This window comes from Haemaphysalis longicornis, unplaced genomic scaffold (assembly GCF_048455015.1).
Source record: "Haemaphysalis longicornis isolate Haplotype H1 unplaced genomic scaffold, Haemaphysalis longicornis Haplotype H1 scaffold_7, whole genome shotgun sequence".
NCBI lineage: Eukaryota > Metazoa > Arthropoda > Arachnida > Ixodida > Ixodidae > Haemaphysalis > Haemaphysalis longicornis.
In genome coordinates this window covers 30,379,310-30,393,991 of record NW_027526422.1, presented here as the reverse complement: position 1 = coordinate 30,393,991, position 14,682 = coordinate 30,379,310, and the positions used below count along the sequence as shown (strand labels likewise).

Here is a 14,682-nt window from a genome sequence, read left to right as displayed (position 1 = left end):
CACGTGTCCTCCGGCACTCTATCTTAATCTTCCAGGCAAGGCAAACGTAAAAGGGCCGCGCCGTCGCTCCAATACATGCCCCTAGGGAACCGTACACGGCTGCCGCAATGCTATTCCGCTGGGCGCCTCACTAAACAGCATTGCGGCATTGTCTTACACTGTTTCCGACCCGGCGTTGCAAGACAGCCTATGTCACTTCGCTAATCGAGATTGATGAAATGGGGGACAGCACTTGATTGCCTAAGGCAGGTTTGCGACGGCATAACGCCGGCCTGCCTTCTTGGGCCAGCGGGCAGACAGCCCTGAGCGACCGGCAGTAAAACCAGGTGCCAGACGAAACAACAATGTGCGGTGCAATGAGTCGCTTTCGTGCATTGCCATGAGTCGCGGTCAGATGGAGGCGGCGATGCAGACTTTATTGCCTTTGAGGGATCGAGACGCACGGAACGGGAATAAGAGCAACAGCGTATGTGAGACCGCGTACGTCCGTGACGTTCGCCTAACAACCAAACGTGGCACTACTTGGGCCGATACCGCGTCAGGACGTCCAGCCGGGAGACGTTAGTGTGATCGCGCTCAACGCTCGATGGGCAAGAAACTGTTGGAGAAAAGCACAGCGTGGAAAAAAACTGCAAAACTGGCATGGCGCAATTGACACCCCTAAAACCATTCTGAATGCTGTTGCATGAACGGGCATTTTGTGGTTCCCACAACGGTTTCGCAGGACAAAGAAAACCTGTTCGCATTGTGAAGGACTCGAAACAGGGGAGCAGGTGTCAGACTCTTCGACGTTACCCCTCTACAACACCCAACCTGCTCTGCTATAAGAGAATCGCGGGCCTATTTTACGCTCCCTAGACAACAGATGTCGCGCACACACTCGTGAAGGGCGTCGAGGAAATCGTCCTTGTTTTTTTTAATTGAATACATGAAATTAAAAAATTTGACCAAATCACTTTAAAAAATTCTTAACCGCTAAAATAACTCGAAACGCACTGAGTAACTCCCCGAGGCGTTTAGCTTGATAACTTTGGATTCATAGTCGCGCCGACCTCACGATTACACACGGGGCCTGGACTAGCCCGCGACCTGGCAATACGACATTGCCGGCGAGGAGGCATTTAACGTTCATAGATTTTTATGATAGTAATAACTAGACACCGGAACTTAAGGTGCGAAGAACCAAGGTTTTCGGCGCCTATAATAGGCACTGAAAAGTGCCATTTAGGCAAAAGATAGGCACCAAATACTGTCGTTTAGGCACGTATAGGCTCAGTCAGTATTTGCTTCAGCACCCTATTTTTCGAAAAATTTTGTCTGGTCCAACTTTGCCTCTTTTTTTCCTGTCTCTTTTTTGCCCATTTCCCCTTTCCCACGTGCAGGATAGCAAACTATAGGCTCTAGCCAGGTTAACTTTCCTGCCTTTCTTCCACATTCTTCCTTCCTTCCTTGACTTGCAGTAAAACGCGCGACAAGCCTTGTGCTGCGGGAAAGTAATTTTATTTTCTTTGGGAAAACCAGTCACACAAGAGTTGCAATTCTAAAAGATTTACTTGAAATTCGGGGTCATTCGACAAGGAAAGAAAGACTTAAAAGCCATGACAAACCAGACCGATCTAAATGATTTGCTGCTTGAAATTGCGCTCCCTTTCAGTCGTTAATTATATGCGAAAAAACAACGCTCAACGTCCGCTGAAGTTAAGGGAGCATGCTTGTACTTCGGGACGCTCCATGACATGATGTCATCTGCAATATCAAAATGTTTGCTGCTCAGAGCCTTCCGCAGTTCTTTGAGCACATGGAATCGAGGAATTTTATGTCCGACAGAATGGCAGAACGTCAGACAAGAATGGATATCAGCAACCGACCCTTCGGGGATGATGGCAAATCTGTCCCGGACCTTCGAAACGAGCTTAGCTTTCTCAGAGTGGCGCCCAAGCTCTCAGTTGCAGAAATGCGTTCAGCTAAGAGTGTGAAATAAGCACACGAATGGGCCAAGTAACGTTCAAGCGAGCGTGGTGCAAAATATTTCGGGCCGGAACGCTTTAGTTGACTGCAAAGCTGTTAATACAACCAGTGAGTGTTTATCTGGAAGTTTTCGCCCTTAGCAGAGTTTTTTAAGGCGTAAAAAACCGTGCTCTGGTGGCAAAGGCACAATCGGTAACTGCTGCTTAACGACACAACTGCGCCTCGAAGAAAGATCTTAACTGCAGGTATTTATTTGTTGACCGAGCAGAACGACCTCCTCAGCCTTTCACAACACCGATGAATTCCATGGGTATACGGAAGTGCAATAATTCCGTACAAATTGCTGGGCTATTCTGTTCTGCAGGAGCATATGACTAGCGAAGCTGCAAGAAACTATGTGCTTTATACCGATCATCAATATTACACAGCATGCAAGACTCTTTGCGACTAGTTCTCTTATTGACAGGTTTCCAAACGCCCTTGAAGGTTACACGGCACGGCAGATGACGGTCGTCACGACTAGACTAATTGGAAAGTGCCGAGATGCCGATTTCTCGTTCGTTTCCCGTTCTTTCTTCGTGCTACTCGTAGTGCATCTTGACTGCCGGCGGAGTACCCGTGATCTTCGGATTATTGAGCACGTGTTCGTGGAGTCACCTTAGAACATTGGTGGGTCACATTTGCACGTGTTTTTCCCCGAGGGGGCGTCTTTGACCTTGAGTGGCATTAGCGCGGCTATGTCATGTTCATTTTCTTCTTTGCTGGTTTTTTTATTGCGAGAGCAATGGATAGGGAACACCGGCAGAAGTTTTTGCCGTTGGTCCGCGGACACAGCGCGTAAAAAGGAGCTAGAGTGAAACAGCTCGCGTGGACAGGGGTGATGCCGGTGAGGTTGGCCGCGGTGTCGGTGCGTGCGGGCCTCTGGTAGGGTGCCTGGGTGCACGCGCTCGAACGGTGGGGAGCGCGTGCATCCATGCGGCCTAGCCTCTGGCGGCTTGACCGATGTGGCGACGTCCAGGTGGCGGTGGCTCGAGCAGAGTTTGCATTTCTCGGCGTGTTTGGCACGGCTCGCGGTCTTTTCTCGCAATAGGCGTGCGCGTGCTTCTGAAGTGAGAATATTCCTTGCAGATTATAGACTCGAAGAACAAGAAAAAGGCATTTTTAGTCTCCAAAAAACCTATATAGGTCAATATAGTCAAAATAGGTACTAAAAAGCCCATATAGTCAAAATAGGCACTCGAAGGCACAATAAACTATTGCTTAAAATGCTCCCCTTCCCTTAGTTTATGCTTATATGTTAGATAGGCTTGATATGAACTCAAGAAAAAAAAATTCCCCCGCATTTCCCCGAGGGGGAGAATGTGAAAGTGCGAATGCACGGTTGTCGGCCCGCTTGCGGCGCTTGCGCTCGGCCCCCGCAGCCCACCGCCTCGCCGCCTTCTCTTCCATCTCTTCCATCGGGTTTGTAGTATCACGTGTACACCACGCAGTTATCAAGCCGCTATAACGCCGCTGAGTCGCCAACGCACGCCGCTGACGACGTAGTTTGAATGCGTTAAAGATATAAGACGCGTTACTCACCTTGATATCAGCGTGGCGTCCGTAGCTTAGTCGGTAGAGCGTCGCGCTGCGGCCGCAAAGTCCTCGGATCGAAACCTGGCGCCGGATGCTGTTTCTTTTTAAATATAGAGGAGCACTGCGGACGCCGCCGACGCCGCCGCCGCCGCCGCCGCCGCCGCCGGCGGTGGATGGTTTGGGGTCGCTTATAAAGTGCATTCGCACTTAAAACAAGAATTTTGCCAACAGTTCCGGTTTCTATAGTAATAACACAATATCATGTCTCGTTCCCTCAACATGACGGAAGAACGTGTAAAGTCCACATGCCCCTCATCTCCGGCCCCAAACGCTGTTGAGTCATACTGTTTGGAAATCACACCTACAAACGCAGCAAAAAGTGTAGAGGTTACGTACCTTCAATAGAGGCAATCAACAGAACCGCTTTAAGCAAGGAGCAGAAAATAATCGCAAACCGAGGATAACGAAACGGCTACCATCGGTGCTATCCCATCTTTTCATTCATCGTACCTCTTAAACACTCACGAAAAAACAAGAAAAAAATTATTCAGAAATTCAGAGAATTACCTACTAATGCGTAGCATTCTTATGCCGCCTGTCTTGAGTGTGAGCTTTCTCCAACAATTTGTTTTTCTAAATCCTGTCAAACCAATTATCTCCAATTACGCTGTTATAACGATTGCAGGTGAAACTTTTGCGATATCTTCACTGTGGAAAGGCAGGGTGTTACACGGTTTGCCATTTTCCGTAATTATATTTTAGTTTTTCAAACTTTGTTCCACCGATTATCTCTATGTACGCTATTATAACGACTACAGGTGGAACTTTCGAGAAATCTGCATTTTTGTGGAAATGCAGGGCGTTACACGGTCCTGGCTGTGGGGGTACTCGGCAGAGAAAGCGACGCATTAAAAACGTCCACAACCTTCCTGTCGATATGGCGACTTTAGCAATAACAAGAACGCGTACCCGGAAAACACTCACATTCTTTTCGCGTCGCTCCCCACCGTCTTCCACTCTCTCACCCTAGCATCTCTTAGCTCCCACGTTTTCCACCGTACGCAACAACAGCAGACCACGCGAAGGACAGCGCCACTACGCAACAGAAGCGGCCTCGTGGTGGACGACGACTCTACCGAAAGCAAACAATGCCTGCGCTATGAATAGCACTGCGGCTTTAATCGGCTAACCGTACAACGCAGCGCGGCTAAGATACAAAAAGAAAAACAGGAAATAGATCGCCGTCGGCGACCGACTGGTAGACTGTAGCTAATGATTGAAGTAGAAAAACCGGCCGACCTTGCTACCTAAACCCGTGTCAGGAAAGAAAGGGGGCCCTTTTTTCCCTTCCGGTTCTCGGTCACTAGGCAGCGGTCAGCACCGCGCCGTCGTCATGCGGTCAGCGACGGAAAAGGCACTCCACGAAATCAAGTTGCGCGATGTGCATCGCCCAGCCAACCGTCGCCTTCTAGAAGGCGAAAGGCCCCGGGTGCTGGGTCGTCATGAAAATGTAATCCCCTACCACCTCAAGCGTTCGGATTCGCGTGGTTTCGGGAATGAACGGGGGAAGGGACAACACTCCTGTTAATTCTGTCTATCCGATTGTTTGAAAGGGAAAATATAAGGTGGTAAGGGAGGTTGCTGGCATTCTTGTGCCTGCAAGCAATACGATCCACCTGACCGCGGCTCATGTCGCCGTGGCGTGATCAGGCACCGAAGGGGAACATTCTAGTCGCTTTCTCTCACTACGCATGCGAAGGCTCCGCGACTGGCCTCGCCGAAGGCGCAGTCTTTGCTCAGGGCGTGGAGTAAGACGCTCGCCCATCTAGCCGGGTCTGCACTCCCGTTCTTCGCAGGCGTGGAGCGTCTCCAGGGAGATCGCTGTGCTTGCCGAAACAAAAACAGACGTATTAAAGGTTCTCGTTAGTTTCTTCCCTCGTTGCCCTTCAGCCTAGCAACTAGTGCGAGGCGGAAGCCGTATAAGCGGCGTGAGAAAGTTTTATAATCACAGCGTGATATGCTACTTGCTTCAGGAGAAAACATTTACGTACGTACGTCAGATATCTTGATAGTGGGATTCCGAACAGGAGTCGAGGAGTGGGGGAGTGAGACAGGGATAGTTGAGGAAATACTGTCATCACTGAAGTGCACGTGGATTCATTCTGAATTGCGACCCGAAGGACCGCTGCTGATAATTTCGGATTCAATGGCGCAAGGCCGACAGAGGCAAAGAGCGCCATGACATGCTGAAATGAGATGTGAGGACGGACGGACGGACGGACACACACACACACACACACACACACGCACACACACACACACGCACACGCACACACACACACACACACGCACACACACACGCACACACACACACACACACGCACGAACACGCACACACACGAACACGCACACACACGAACACGCACACGCACACTGCTGTAAGCACACTGCGGATGCTTGATAAAACAAATGTAAAATTTCGTTGGTTCTGTGGCGTTCCATCCCGCCGGCCATTAACGTTAGAAAAAGGATATCACTCCGCACGCACACGCGCCCATCAAAACCTTCGTACCCCGGTATGAGCGTTAAGAAAAAAAAATAGTCGAAGACGACGGGACTTCCGAAAGTCATCCTCTGTCTTGTTAGTCCCCTTTGCAGCAAGCTTCTCCTCAGCACCGGCATTATACGGTTCCCAGCATAACTCATCCGTCCGTACTTTCTTCGGGCGCCATCACTTCCCTAAGAGCGGCCATAAAACGCTTTCGGCGCCTGGGATGACTCGAGACGCCCGGGCGCGTTCCTCTGGTTCGCTTGACCCTGGTGTTGGGGAACGACCCCCGTGCGGCGGCGGCGCAGACAAGCCGGCCATTACGGGGCGGCTTCGCTAAACGCCTTTCGCGCCGCTTTCCCCTCACCGACTCTAAATCCCCCTATGTCAACTCGAGTAGACAGCGGGCTCCGGAAGCGCTCGGCTTGGCGCTGAGACGAAAGCATTCTGCGGCAATCGCTCGACACGTCTGGGGAAAACGGTAGAAGCGGCGCGAGACCTTTAAAACGACGAGCCAGAAGTTTTTCCGTGGCCGTTGGAAGAGGGAAAAAAAACGAGAAAGGGTTGGCGAAACAATAGGCGCCGAGCCCAGGGAAGGATTGGGCGCAGACGGGAACTCGTAAAACGGTGGCTGCTAGTCCGCTGGAGAAAAAGGGCGGCAGAGTTCGGTATGACCCGGAGCGGTGTCGGTCGGAATGTGGGAGTTTTCGGACGCCTAACGGATGCGATCTGGCGGCGCAGTTACGGTCGCGTTAAGGAGGCAGTAAAACAGTAGAAGGGACTCGTCTGAACTTCGGTTTTCCCTTCGTGGAATAGTTGGACTGAAGGATAGTGGGAAATGAAGCGGTACTATGCGCGGTAAGACATTCCTGTTGGCTAACAAATGTCGGGTGAGTGTTAGCGAGGCGTCGTAGGCACGGTAGCGCAAAAGCGTACCAATCGACAGGCGAGACGTTCGTTTTTTTCTTGGTACGTCCTGATAGTTCTCGCCGTCTTATCTCTGCACAGGTAAGCATAAAAAAACTTAGGCATGTTACCGCATTCGCACGATTCTAACGCGCACTTCCTTTTGCTAAAAGTCGCCTTCAAAATAGTGTACGCGTTACAATCGGGCTCAAAACCGAAATTGACTTCCAAGCAACCAGTACTATCGCCATGGACGATAACTTCGCCCAACATTGAGCTAAATACAACCCAAAACGATCCGTCCACATTACGGGAGTGAGTTTTGGTGCACCTATACCTCAATGGGCATACCATCCAGCTTTTTCACATATTTCTGCCTCTGGAATTACCCCATCGTTTCAGTCGCCATGGCTTCGAAAAGGTACCACTAAGAAGCGTCCGTTGGGCGCAAGGTAATTTTACTTGCCGACAGCGAGGGGAACTGAAAAGCATCATGACCACTAGGCGTCTCAAGGCTGTGCTACACGGTCGTTTCAAAGGCCTTCGGAAGGCCGTTGAACTGATTGTCTATCGAGGGCCCCAATGTAAATACATAGAGAGTGGTTGTGGGGTAGTGCCCAATTGTCAATTGAAAGTTACCGTGTAGCACAGGCATCAAAGACATCAGTGTGCGATTGAAGTAAGCAAAGCAAACACATGTTCACGGCTTCATTCGCGCAGAGCACGGATGTTTCCGAGGACTTGAAGACTCCCATATGGAATTCATAACGTTAGCAGCGCATAAACCAACGGTCCGTCACGTCCAAAATTATGAAGGTGAAGGCACTTGAAATAGTTAACAATTTAAATGTGTTCCCCCCCCTCCAGTTTTAAGGCCAGCAGGAGCTTCACAGGCAAGTTAACGAAGCACGAGCGTTTCTTTTTTTTTTTTTTTTTTGTTTTTGCTGCTACAGATGAGTGCGTGAAATAAAATGTATTCTGCCAGGTCCGTGTTATGTCTTTTACATCTGCGCGGTAGAATTAGCGTCAAATTATTTCCCCGAAATTTCTAAGTAAACGTACCTACGCGTTACAATAGACGGCGCGTTAGAATCGTGCAAATACGGTACTGTAGACAACCCCAACGGAACCATAATTACGTCATTCACCTAAATTCCTGCATCTGAATTAATACCAAGCCCTCCACTGAGCCACTTTTCGCTGCCCAGATATTACTTGCGCACGTACAGTATCAAAATTGTTCATTTGAAAGTTCCAACAGTTTCTACTGTCGCGCGGTCAGAGATTCTTAGGGAGTGTCCTAATGGGAAACGTACGCCACTCGATAGACGAGAACACGAGCATAGAAGCACACAGATACAGGCTAACTTCTGTCCACTTTCCGTACCTGTGCCACGACCGTTGATCACTCCTTCCCAAGAAACATTCAAATTTTAGAAGTTTTACGCACCTAAGCCCCGCCTGGTCTATCAGGCGCGCCGTGGAGGGCTCCGGATTATTTCGACCAACCTGGGATCTTTTACGCGCGCCGACGTCTCCACACACGGGCGTTTTGTTTTTCACCTCTATCAGAACTTCCGTGGGGTAAACCGATTAACCCCATCCAGTGTTCGTGTGGTATAGCCACATATTTCTCCGCTAACCGTTTACTTCGCATTTATAGTTTTTTTTTTTCGCAGTATTCGTAGACAAAAATTGCGTAGGCAGCGTCTTGTCAGCTATTCCTGCTCTGTTTTCTCATATACATACAAACATATGTACACCTATCATATATGTACACGTAAACATAAATACATGCCTATATGTGTGTGTATATGCAACAGGAAGAAGTGGGATAATTGATTGATTGATTTTAGGGTTTAACGCGCCGACGCAACGCAGGCGATGAGGCGCGCCGTAGTGGAGGGCTCCGGATTAATTTTGACCACCTGGGGATCTTTAACGTGCGCCGAAATCTCGTACACACGGGCGTTTTTGCTTTTCGCCTCCATCAGAAAAGCTGCCGCCGCGGCCGGGAATCGAACCCGCGACCTCATGCTCAGCAGCGCAACGCCTTAGCCACTGAGCCACCGCGGCGGGTGGAAGAAGTGGGATAGGTCCCCATTCTCTACGCATCCATTTCTTCCATTTCCTTCCTAACGAAAAATTAAAATAAACGACTAATCACGAAACTAAAAAAAAAAAAAAAGAAACAAACTATTCCCTTAGGCTTTCCCTGGCGCTCTAAACTCCTTTTTCGATCTGCTGTGACCCTCTGCTAATGCTTGCAGGAGGCTAAAGTGCAATGCAATCACTGAAAAGCTGACCCACCACGCCGCAGAAGTTGGGCTCACGGCCATCGTTGCACACGGAAAATACAAATGCTCCTTCGGAGAAACGAGCTGGGAAACAAAAGACGCATTAGCCTCGGCGCGTTGGCTTTGTTTAAGACGGCGTCGAACTTCAACGGAGCGCAACGTCCTTGAGTTTTGAAAGCTCTCCCGGAGCGGAAGAAGCACGGCTGTCGCAGAGACAAGTGACTGATTGATTGGAGACAGGGAGAGCGGAAATTGAAAAACGGAAACAAAAAGCGGGTAGCACGTGCCTACACCCGCGCGGGCGAAGAATGTTGATGGGATAACGCCGGCTCGTGCCAGAAACACTTGACGCGCGCCAGTAACGCGGGCGCTGAGGAGGCGCGTGCTCAGTGCTGTTTCACGCTGCGCCAAGGTTGACTAGGCTCGTCGTCGCACGAACGATGGCGCAAAGCATCGTTAAAAAAAGTGGCACTTGATTCTTTACTAGCTTTTTAAAGCCTACGGCAGCAATTGAAAACCGGAAACTGCCTTTTTTCATAGGGCGGAAGCGGCTTTGCGGGAAGTGTTCTCTCGCGTTCACTGAACCCTCGTTTTGGCAACAAGAGCTGTAGTACCTTCGAAACATGGCTCTGTCTACCCGTTGCCAAACGTATACAGAGGCTCTAAGTTGATGCTGGGACAAGACTCCCTCAAACACTACTTTTGGCTTGACAAGAAAGCGCGACATCGTTTAGTTCGTTCACTATAAGAGCTATAAAAAAAAAACTCGAACAGAAATATAATGTAAAAGGACAAAAATGAAGGTTGTGGTTTATGTTGGTAAAATAACGGCGTAGGTCCTGTGCCTTTAGCAGAGGGACGAGAAAACTCCCAAATTATTGCTTGCCCTGAACAGATTTCACCTCCGATAAGCGTAGCATTAAATTATGTGCGTTCAGGTTAATGTCTCGTAATTGTATACTTCATTGTCGCTGGCAGTATACATGGCGGTGTCTCGTGAGCAAGACCGGGATGCAAACACTTCTTTATTTATTTATTTATTTATTTATTTATTTATTTATTTATTTATTTATTTATTTATTTATTTATTTATTTATTTTTTATTTTTTTTTTAATTTATTTATTTATCTATTTATTTATTTATTTATTTATTTATTTATTTATTTATTTATTTATTTATTTATTTATTTATTTATTTATTTATTTATTTATTTATTTATTTATTTAAGAACATACTGCAGGCCATGTAGGCCCAAGCAGGAGGGGCATAATGTGGTAACAGTATCAACCAAATACAAACAGTAAACAGCAAAGAGCGCACCTTTGCGCACCTTTACGTACCTTTGCGATGACTTAGTGGGTTCGCAAGTTATCTAAAGTGAACAGATGTCCCGATTTAGGCGGGACGCGTACCGGTTTTACGGCTGTGGTCCTGCTGTCTCGCAGCCTGCTTGAGGGACGGTGTTCTGTGCCGCTTTCGGCCGGAAATATGGAAAACGGGTTTCAAGCACAGTGTCCCTAATCAAAAGTTGGAGGAATGAAAAAGCCAAAAGAAATCGTTTTAGGAACTTCAAGAGCGCACACGGCAGGACCAAGCAAGAAACTGTTGTGTTTCTTGCTTAGTCCCAAAGTCTGAGCTGTTTTCTTGAAGTTACAGTGTACCAACAAACCGTTCAGTACACCCTTCTGCGTTTGACGAACGGTGGGTGGACGTGCTTCATTACTTATCATTACTTATTACATAACATATTACATAACGCATCGTTGCTCGTCGAACAAAGGCCGCGAGAACTACGAAGCGAATGATATTTCAGGCAAAACAAAATTGCATTGAGCCTTACTGTCCCCTTCATGTTATGCTCTCAAGAATATAGGCACTTTAATTTAGACGTATTTGAAACGCATTAACTTTATGTCTAGGCCCCGCACTCACAAACCGAAGTAAGTACTCGACTTTTCAGTCCCCCTCAACCACATACTCACCTACACACCCACGTAAGCTCATCCACCCGCGAATCCACCCACAGCCACACAAACACCCACCCACTCACGCAGGCACATACACATTAGGCAACCTACTCGTCCACCCCACACGCACACGCACGCACACATGCACGCACTAATCGCATTAGACGTATACCGCTTCAATCCAATATTCGCACTTTGTGCAGTTGGCACAGCTTGGAAAAGTGAGAATGAGGGAGAAGGCAGGGATTACCTATTTTAATCCCGGCCGAAATCCCGCAACCGGAGAAACTAGGTCAGCGCCGCTTTTCATTAAAAACGGCACTCCAAAGAGAGGGACAGTTTCTCAAAAGACGGAAATACGGCCAGTTAAAACCGATACTTCCCTCTAAGTTATAATTCGAGCGCGAAGTTTGAGACCAAACTTTTCGCTTTCCCGAATTCAACTCCGAAATCCCCCCGTGCGGAGCCATTTCAGAGAGGTCCAGGAGCGGCCAGTTTTTCCGCGCAAAGACGTCTACCAGACGCAGCCACCGCCCATGCAAGAGAAGTGGACCGATCAATGCGTCCTCAGGGCTTGGCCTATTAACGAGCAAACAATAGCACGCGCTCGTAATCGCTCTGCGTCGGCGTAAGCCCTCGCCCTAACGGCTCAATACCGTGTTCTCGAGTGCCGTACCATGCACGCAGTTTTCCGAATGTTTATTCAAGAACCAACGTGATCGGCTCAATGTGCGTGGTCGCCAACGATTTTTATGCAAAGCTTGCGTGCCAGTAGCGCCCATCACACGGGGATTTCACCGCAAAGCCACTCTCGTCAACGCAACGAAGCTATAACGTCAAGGAATGCGGGGGAAAAAAAAGGGAAACAGTATGGCGCCACGCACGAACTGCAGATACGCGAATAGATGCCCTCAGCTCGTTTCCGTTGCTCGTAAAAGAAGCGCTTCGTGGGTCGCTCACAGCGGTCGTTCAGGCCGGCCTGAGCTTTAGTGTTTTGAGAGAAGAACCATGCGGCCGCTTGAATTAAACAAAAGCTGACGGCGCTGAAAAAGGCCGGCATGCGGGCACAGAGCCCCGATCTTTTTTTGGATCGCAGATTGGTCGGCCGTTTTGAGCACATACCAAGAGCTTCGTGGTGATCTTTAAAGAGAAGCCATGGCTTGTACCAGCGCGTGTCCTCTGGCGTTGTGCGCTTAGGAGGATTTAACCATAGTCTCCGATAGGCTATTTGGTGTAACATCGGAACACCATATGCAGCTTGATGTTGAGATTTTTTTTTTTTTTTTTTGCTTACAGTACGCGAAAATCACGAAATTCGAGCGGTTTTACTTTAAATCAGTTCTTATTCCCGCCAAATTCGAACTTGACTATGAGGTAGTGGTAGGGTCTAGGATCATCTTTCCGAAGCTTCTTGTGGCTTTTAGACATTTTATGCGGATCTTTCGTTCCGGCAAAAGCAAGATATCTTCCTTGCATGTTTATGCGTCCCTGAGCCATCACTGTGCACTATGGACATGTCTGCTTGTTCTTTATGCGTGTTTGCGTATCTACTCTATAGCCTGTTGGGGTCGGTGGTTCATAAGGCCTACGCGATAGTAGGGGTTGCCGTGGTGGTGGTGGTAGTTGTGTGGGATCAGGCGGAGTTAGCCTGGCTGGATTTGCCGGCAACTGCTCCGCCCAAGCTCCTCCTAATTCATCAATGGTAGTGTCCTTTCACCACGAGTTCGCCAGTTCTGTCTCCTGAAGGAAGCTTAGTAGAAGGCGCGACATGTCTCTGCGCAGCCTCCAATGTCCCCTTGGAAAGACGATGTGTTCCAGAGTGCTGTGTGGGGCTGCCAGCTTTCGAATCGATAGATTTATGCTGTCATTTGTAATCTGGGTGATTTAAGTCGAGCACTGCACATTTTTAATCATACCCTCGCATTTTGCCACTGCAACACCCGGAGAATCGAGCTTCTTTTTCTGTTCAGCGTAATACTATCGATAAATTAATCTCCCCTCTCCCTTCTCGCTACCGACGCTGTTGATGGCCAAACAACGCGTCCACGCAAATAAGCTTCTGAGCGCACGTCACATCCTTATGGAGAATGAGGAGATGAGTATATTGTGAATGAAAGGAAGCAGGGACCGCTACTGTCTGTCAAATACGGGGTAACGGAACATTCCGGGTAAAAATACAGATGTAGGAATGCTAGGGCAGGGTCGGACTCCGCTCCAGTCCAGTAGTGGTTGGGGTAACGAGGAGGGTGTAGAAGGAGGTGGAATTATAACTTTTTTAAGGAACGACGGAAAAAGGACAGAGAAAGGGAGACGGAAGCGTCATAGAATGGCTATAGCCGAGGCTCTACACGGGTGCATTGCAGGAAAGCTAAGAGTCAGGGAAACAGAAAGCACATGACAAGCCCGTAGAAGGACACGGTGGCGCTCTGCACAGCATAATGAGTACAGAGAGAATATATGCGGCACGGTTTTTGCTACCGCACATCTCGTGCAAAGAGAATCAGCGGAGAAACTTAGAGGAATATTTACACGGTACTTCTAGAAACTTCACTGAACGCTCGAAGATAAACGCGGTTCGTCGGTACACCTTACTCACAACGTGCCACAAATAAACCGTAAGTTGTACTACCAACATTTTTTTTTTTTTTAGGGCGACCGCCAAGAATGCGGGGACTTATTTTCACTGGCGGGGCGGCACCAGTGTAGACACTTGGCAGCGCGCCGGCCTGCCAACGTGTCAGTGCGACCGTAGCTCGCTAGAGTGCTCTGAAATATTACACTCGGTCAGTGTAAACTCGAAAGAATTCGCAACGGAGCATTGCAGGGCAGCCAAATGGCCTTAAGTGCTCTCTACTGTGAACGGGAGAAGCTCAAGGCCGCGGTACACCACCTCCCCTTCCCACACCTTGCCACAAGGCAAGGGAAGGGTCAATGCCACAAGTCATGGCGGACCGGTGGCTGTCTCAGTGTCTTAATTATGGTCACAAATTGGTACAATTTTATTCTCAACAAATTGAGTATAATTTATTTTAAGAAGCAATTGTTTTGGATGGCTTGATGTTTTTTTTTTTTTTTTTTTTAAGACGATAGTCTTTCTTGGACTACTTAAACACAGAAATTTTGGTCTGCCTGTCTGTCTTTGACTCGATTCAGCCACCCGGCCAAAGTGAAACGAAAATTGCGCAATAATCTTATATACTCACACCCAAATCTAAACGTTTAAGTATCCACCGCGGTGGCTCAGTGGCTAAGGCGTTGCGCTGCTAAGCACGAAGTTGCGGGTTCGATTCCCGGCCGCGGCGGCCGCTTTTCTGATGGAGGCGAAAAGCAAAAACGCCCGCGTGTACGAGATTTCGGCACACGGTGAAGATCCCAAGGAGGTCAAAATTAATCCGGAGCCCTCCACCACGGCGCGCCTCA

At 48.6% G+C, this 14,682-nt stretch overlaps 1 protein-coding gene across 6 annotated transcripts in view; it reads right to left on the bottom strand.

The window, feature by feature from the left end:
* Positions 1–14,682, bottom strand: part of LOC144145047 (sodium/hydrogen exchanger 3-like) — a 349,094-nt gene that overhangs the window by 257,369 nt on the left and 77,043 nt on the right. The window contains exon 1 of one of the 6 annotated variants that reach the window (XM_077676546.1): positions 4,528–4,644. The exons of the other annotated variants lie outside the window; for them this stretch is intronic. The gene's annotated coding sequence lies outside the window, so the exon portion shown is untranslated. Of the gene's footprint in view, positions 1–4,527; positions 4,645–14,682 lie in introns of those variants that run through there. 6 annotated transcript variants of the gene reach the window in all.